Below are 7,236 nucleotides of genomic sequence, written 5' to 3'. Positions count from 1 at the left end.
CTGGAAAAACTTGACACAGATGCTCTGCTAAGTCAACTCTGTGGAATATTTTGATAGTGCTAATGGTCACTCAGTCTAAAAGACTATGGCTTGAAGTCAAGACAGCTGGACGCGTCCTGTGCATACTAAGCACCTGTCATAACTGGGCTTTTCTTGGACACAAGCAGACAGTTCTGAGTTCTTTGCCAAGTAGGGACAGTGAAGGTGAGAGGAGACTTGGAACAGCTGAGACAAAGCTGTTTTATCTTTGGGGTTTTGGTTTTTAGCCAGCTTTTCACTGCGTAACCCAGAAAGTCCCAGAACTCACCATGTAATTCAACTGGCCTTTCACTAGCAGCAATCCTCCTGCCTCAGCCTCCCAAGTACCGGGGCTACAGGCATGAGCCACCGTGCTTGATGCTGAGAGCAAGTATGATAAGATAAGTTTTATGTACAACATACTAACAAGCCATGCATAGTCTCACTTATGGGTATGGTGGTTGTTGTGAGTCAGGGTCTTGCTGTGCAGCTTAGGCTGGTTTTAAATCCACAATCCCTCTGCTCCTGAGGGCTGCGATGTATCTATAACCAAGCCTGGTGGTAGTCACTGTTTATTTCCATTTTCTAGGGTGTGTGTTGGGGGAGGGGGGACAGAGAAAGGCCGAAACAAATATTCTTGCTCAAGATCATAGTTAATAAATTACAAGGGAAAACTTAATGCCAGGTTTACTCGGCCCCAAAGCCTGCATACTTTCTTTCTGCCACATTTGCCTCCCTAACATTCCTGGAAATCCTCACTGATGAAATGTGTCGGTCATCTTAAAAAAAAAAAATTTTTTTTTAAGGTAATGATATGATCTAAACGAAAGGAAGCAGGAAGCAATAAAAACAAGCAATCCATATGAAATTGCTTTTGACTCTTTAACCCGTGATCAGGAACCCTTCAAGGCAGGAAGGGCAGGACCCAGACAGCCCCATATTACAGAAGGGAAGGTGGGGCTGAGCTTCCCCCTCCTTCATTAAAGTTGCACTGCTGCAACCCCCTGCAGCCTGTCCCCACTTCCCGTCCCATCACAGCCCACTCCACACCATGCTCTGTTGAACTTATTCAACATGAACTTGCTCTTTACCTGCCTAGAATCCTGAGCTCTGTGTTCCTGGTGAGATGAAGTTAGTATGTTTCAGCCTATCTTGCTTCTCCCTCCCTCCTTCCCTCCCTCCTTCCCTCCCTCCCCCGTCCCTCTCTCCCTCCCTCCTCTTTTCCATTCCCCTTTCTTTGTTTTCCTGTACTCCCCCCACCCTTCCCCCTTCTTTTCCCTTTCTTACAGGGTCTTGCAATGTAGTCCAGGCTTACCTCCAACTCAAGATTCTCTTGCCTCAGCTTCCCATGTGTTATGATTACAGGTATGTGTGGCCATGCCTCACTTGAGTTGCCTTTCTTACTTTTTCCAGCCCAGTGCTGGTTGGGTACTCCAATCTTCAGTAAGGATCTGCTGGGTGGGTACAGATGGGACCTGAACACCTTTCAGACCAGTGTGCCACCTCCGCCGGCCTGCCATTGTTGATCAGTCCCTTGCCTCTCAGATCTAGTCTCTTATCTGCCACTGCCTCTCTCTCACAAAACCCTAAGTTGAGCAGAACCCACCTCTCTGTGCTACATACCTCTATGACTTTATACAAAGTGTTCTTGGCTAGAGCAACTTTGTCTCCCTCTTTTCCTATTCCTTATCCGACACTCAGTGTGCTGGCTAGTTTTATGTCAACTTGACACAACCTAGAGTCATCTGAGAGGAGGGAACCTCAATTAAGAAAATGTCTCCACAAGATCAGGCTACAGGCAAACCTGGAAGACATTTTCTTAGTGATTGATGGGGGAGGGCTCAGTCTATTGTGGGTGGTGCCATCTCTGGGCTGATGGTCCTGGGTTCTATAAATAATGCAGGCTGAGCAAGCCATGAGGAACAAGCCAGTAAGCAGTAATCCATGGCCTCTGCTTCAGCTCCTGTCCCCAGGTTCTGCCCTGTTTGAGTTCCTGTCCTGATTTCTTACAGAGATGAATAGTGATATGGAACTGCAAACCAAATATACCTTTTCTTCTGTTGCTTTTGGTCATGGTGTCATAATAATCCTACTAAGACACACAAGCATATTTATGCTTTGATGGTTTAGTTCAAAATCATTTCTTTCTTTTTTTTTTTTTTTAAGATTTATTTATTATATGTAAGTACACTGTAGCTGTCTTCAGACATTCCAGAAGAGGGCGCCAGATCTTGTTGCGGATGGTTGTGAGCCACCATGTGGTTGCTGGGATTTGAACTCTGGACCTTCAGAAGAGCAGTCGGGTGCTCTTACCCACTGAGCCATCTCACCAGCCCTCAAAATCATTTCTTTATGAAGCCACACCTGACTCCCTGTGACAGCCATCTGCTTTCCCACAGCAGTATGTACACTTCCCTATGATTCAAGTAGTTAGACAGTACTGTGGCTCACCGTTCGGACCCTGAAGTGCTCACTAGACTCTATGTACACCACCTAACTTCAAGACACAGTACAGCTCTAGATGTGCAGGAGATTATCAGCCAGAACCTGAGGTCCTGATGTGTCTCCAGACTGCTCCTTTCTACTGACAAGAGAGGAGGGAATCTTACAGCACTGCAAAGCCAGGGCACTCTCTCTTGGGGCTTTTCCAGAGTTGTTAAAGGTATAAACTGAGACTTGTGCTTGTATGTCATTACCTAAGCTTATTTTATAATAGTACCCATGGGCATGCATTCTGTACAAAGTGCTTGAGTGCCTGGATCTTACAAGTTGTATTTGGGGCTGGAGAGATGGCTCAGCAGTTAAGAGCACTGGCTGTCAGCCGGGCAGTGGTGGCGAATGCCTTTAATTCCAGCACTGGGGAGGCAGAGGCAGGTTTCTGAGTTCAAGGCCAGCCTGGTCTACAGAGTGAGTTCCAGGACAGCCAGGGCTACACAGAGAAACCCGGTCACAGAGTACTGGCTGTCCTTCTTCCAGAGGTCCTGAGTTCAATTCCCAGCAACCATATGGTGGCTCGCAACCATCTATAAAGAGATCTGATGGTCTCTTCTGGCAAGCACGTGTACATGCAGACAGAGCACTCATATGTCAAAAAACAACATAAATAAGTTATATTTCATAGATGCCTGGGCCAGGGGTGGGGCAACCAGAAGCTAAACTGTCACATTTGTTGCCACCACAAAAATGTTGATGCATTTAATTCAATTTGATGACCAGGGAATGACAGTACATGATACAAAAGCACCAGGAGCATACACAGCCATAGGACAAGCCACAAGACTGCAGTCTGCCAGCTGACTGTCTCCATGACACTGCTTTAGTTCTTTAAAAATTCAATAGTAGGTATTAAAGTGCTAGGAATAACTGTGAGAAAAAGCACAAAATCTACAAAATTCTACCAGTTTGTGTTATCTTGGGAGAAGGACCATCATTATCTGCTTCCAGCTGCGAGAACACATGAGCCTGGCCTGTGGAATTCTAGTATTCTGGCATAGGTAGTCGGGAACCCATGCTCTTAGCAGAGAAAACAGTCACACCTTGACTCATGGTGAGGGGCCACTGGGGGCGTGGTGGTGGTGGATGAATGACTTTGTTGATTCATTCAATTCACCACCGTGTGTGCGTGTGTGTGCGTGTATGTAAGTATGTGTTGTCCCTCAGGGGAATATATATATATTGTTGGGTTTTAAGAAATAAGTTGGGGGTGAAGAGATGGCTCAGTAGTTAAGAGCACTAATTGCTCTTCCGAAGGTACTGAGTTCAAATCCCAGCAACCATATGGTGGCTCACAACCATTTGTAATGGGATCTGATGCCCTCTTCTGCGTCTGAAGACAGTTACAGTGTATTTAGATATAATAATAAATAAATCTTTTAAAAAAAAAAAGAAAGAAAGAAGTTTGCATAGCTTAGTACTTCAGTGACTTTCCCAGACTCATCTAGTCAGATGGCATTTTCTTGACAGCCTGGCTGCAGAATCCTCACAGTCCCCACCCTCCTGGGAGAATGCAGGGCTTTCTCAGGAGGAATGCCAGCTCTCTGGGTGGGCCCAAGTAGGCTGAGGCTTCAGCTATTTTGAAACCCAAGAGATCAAGATCACAGATCTAAAGAATCACAAGAGCTGGAATGGTGGTGGTGGTGGTGGGGCTGGTTGGATATCTAACATTTACTTTTCTTTCATTTTTTTTAAGCCATTAGTTATCATTCTTTATTGGCAAGATTTGATACTCTGGCCTTTTTTCTGTCATATACAGGGTGAGCTTACTTGGTCCTACTGGTACTTGCTGGTTGCTGTTGAGTCTTCTAACATCTATTTCCAAGCTGTACTAGGTATATAATTAATATATTTCCATTTGACTCTCCTGGATCGATTGGCAGTGTAACTGGCATGCTTATGTTAATATTAAGCACATAGGTTCTTATTCAATCATCTTTTTCTGTTATTTCACACCCACAGTGTAATTCACAGACTTAAAAATAAACTGTTGTATGTGTGTGTTGGGGGCTGCACATGCCATGGCATACACCTTACATGGATTCTGTGAGGCTAGCACTTAGGTCACCAGGGTTACACTGTGCTGTGTGTAAGTAAATGTCTACTCACCCCAGGCAGGGTGACCTGGGGGCAGACCAAAGTAAGGAGCCCACCAAAATCCAACTTGGTAAGCCAATGAGCTTTATGAGGGTTACCTACAAGTTTATGGGTGAGGGGTTTTTACCAGAGTAGAAATGACTCAAAGACAACTGCAAAGTCATAACATACCTCAACATGTGACAGCTCACGCAAGCTGGAAACCTGAAGTGCACTGCACAGCCTGCAGGTAGGAGATTCTTTCCAGGTTTCTCTGTTGATCTGAGCCTCACCTAAGCAGCTCACCTGGTGGTTTTCCTCTCTTTCAAGTGGCTTAGCTCTTCTGAGAGTGACTCTTAGCAAGCCATATATATGTATATATGGAAGGGCCTAGTGAATCTGGTCCTGAGGCTATTAAGTTCTTTACTACTTGAGCCTAAGTTTGGTCAACTTCCCCGTAGGATGCACTGTTTCCTTTCTCCTAAGAACATCCAGGTGTCTCACCTCCTCTTTAACACACAAGTCTTAAGGGGCTTCCCTCTAAAATGAAAGGTTTAAGCTTAAAGGAAATTGTGATATTGCACATCATCTGCCTTCAAACATCTTTACCCATGTTTACCATCTTACTGGCCCCATTTTGGTAAGTCATGATTCTATAGAATTTATGTTTAAAAGATTATTAAAATCTTTGGACTCCTCTTTTTTACAGTGTCTCTCAAAATAGTATTATCAAGGAAGAGTTTGAGAAGTCAGGGAACTGTATAGCTACTTTTTTTTTTCATAGGTATATAAACTATTTATTAACAGCAAGGCCCAGAGACTCATTTCTTCTTGGATACACCCACAGTATGGCCCCTGCAGCCAGTGATCTTGGTGTGCTGACTGCAGACACGAAGGTCCCAAAAGTGGCGCAGCCCTCTATGGGCTCAGATTTTCTTCAGCCGCTCCAGGTCCTCACGCAGCTTGTTGTCTAGACGGTTGGCCAGAACCTGGCTGTACTTCCCATTCCTCACATCCTTCTGTCTGTTCAGGAACCAGTCTGGAATCTTGTACTGTCGTGGGTTCTGCATGATGGTGATCACTCGCTCCACCTCATCCTCCGTGAGCTCTCCAGCCCTCTTGGTGAGATCAGTATCTGCATTCCTCAACACCACATGAGCATAGCTCCGCCCCATGCCCTTAATGGCAGTGATGGCGAAGGCTATTTTCCCCCACCCATCGATGCTGGTGTTGAGTACTTGCAAAATGTGCTTGAACTTCTCAGGGATCACTAGAGACATGGCGACAGCACAGACGGCAGCGTGTAGGTCTCCTGTGGAAGCATGGCTACTTTTTATTTTTTTATTTTTTTTAATACAGGAGGGCTTCTCTAGATTGTCATGGATGTCCTCACAATGTACAGCAGGCTGGTCTCAAATTTAGAGATCCACCTGCTTCTGCCTCCTGAGTGCTAGGATTAAAAGCATGACCACCATGCCTGGCTCACTCCTCTTTTTTTTTTTTTTTTTAATTAGGTATTTTCCTCATTTACAATTCCAATGCTATCCCAAAAGTCCCCCATACCCTCCCCACCACTCCCCTACCCACCCACTCCCACTTCTTGGCCCTGGCGTTCCCCTGTACTGAGGTATATAAAGTTTGCACGACCAATGGGCCTCTCTTTCCACTGATGGCCGACTAGGCCATCTTTTGATACATATGCAGCTAGAGTCAAGAGCTCCGGGGTACTGGTTAGTTCATAATGTTGTTCCACCTATAGGGTTGCAGATCCCTTTAGCTCCTTGGGTACTTTCTCTAGCTCCTCCATTGGGGGCCCTGTGATCCATCCAATAGTTGACTGTGAGCATCGACTTCTGTCAGTCCTCTTTTTTAAAAAAGCATAATTTTAAAAGTTATACATAAAATTTATGTTTAGGCTACTGTAGTGTGTGTTAAAGATGATAAGAAACTAAATCAGGGCCATGACACTGTCTTTGGGATAAAAACAAAAAACAAAACAAAAACCCTCAAAACAAACAACAACAACAAAACAAACTACAAGAATACTGAAGAAGGAAACATAGAATTTAGAATTTGATGAATGGGAAAGCAGAATTAAGGTTTCTAGCAAAGTGACACAGAGCACAGCAGAAGACTTAGGGTGTGTCATATATTTCTTCAGTGCTGGGACTGAGCCCATACCTATCACATGTTAAGCAACAGGTTTCCCACTGAGCTGCACCCCCCCCCATTTCATGTTAAGGAGATAATGGCAAAACAAAAGGCTTTGGGTGGGGGGTATGGATTTTTTTTTAAAGCTAGACACTCCAGAAGTCAATTAGCTAAACCGTTTCATTTTATAGATAACAAGACAGGTCCAGGCATTATTTTCAGAAAGCTACTTAGAGAGTTGGGATTAGCCTCGGTCACAGCTATGTCAGTCCACCAAGCTGCTATCTACTGTACATCCTACTGGCCTTACTTTTATGTCAGATACAAGCAGTGGAGTGTTCTTAGAACCCTACATAGCATGTAGAACCTCAGGGAAAACACATGAATCCTGCCTGCACTCTTGTCACTGCATGGCACAAGTCCCAATCAAAGATACACTGCTACTGCTAGATGGAGAACACAGGGAGGATGTGGTCAGATGATCAGAAATCCCTAGAC

The 7,236-nt window shown here is 44.8% G+C and overlaps 1 pseudogene; it reads right to left on the bottom strand.

Annotated features, from left to right (window-relative positions):
- Nucleotides 1-5,408: 5,408 nt before the first annotated feature.
- LOC110299383 (small ribosomal subunit protein uS13 pseudogene) lies at nt 5,409-5,867 on the bottom strand (annotated as a pseudogene).
- Nucleotides 5,868-7,236: the final 1,369 nt, after the last annotated feature.

The sequence above is a fragment of the Mus caroli genome, unplaced genomic scaffold (genome assembly GCF_978045245.1).
Source record: "Mus caroli unplaced genomic scaffold, Mus_caroli_1 scaffold_8, whole genome shotgun sequence".
NCBI classification, from domain to species: domain Eukaryota; kingdom Metazoa; phylum Chordata; class Mammalia; order Rodentia; family Muridae; genus Mus; species Mus caroli.
This window is presented reverse-complemented; position numbering and strand designations above follow the sequence as displayed.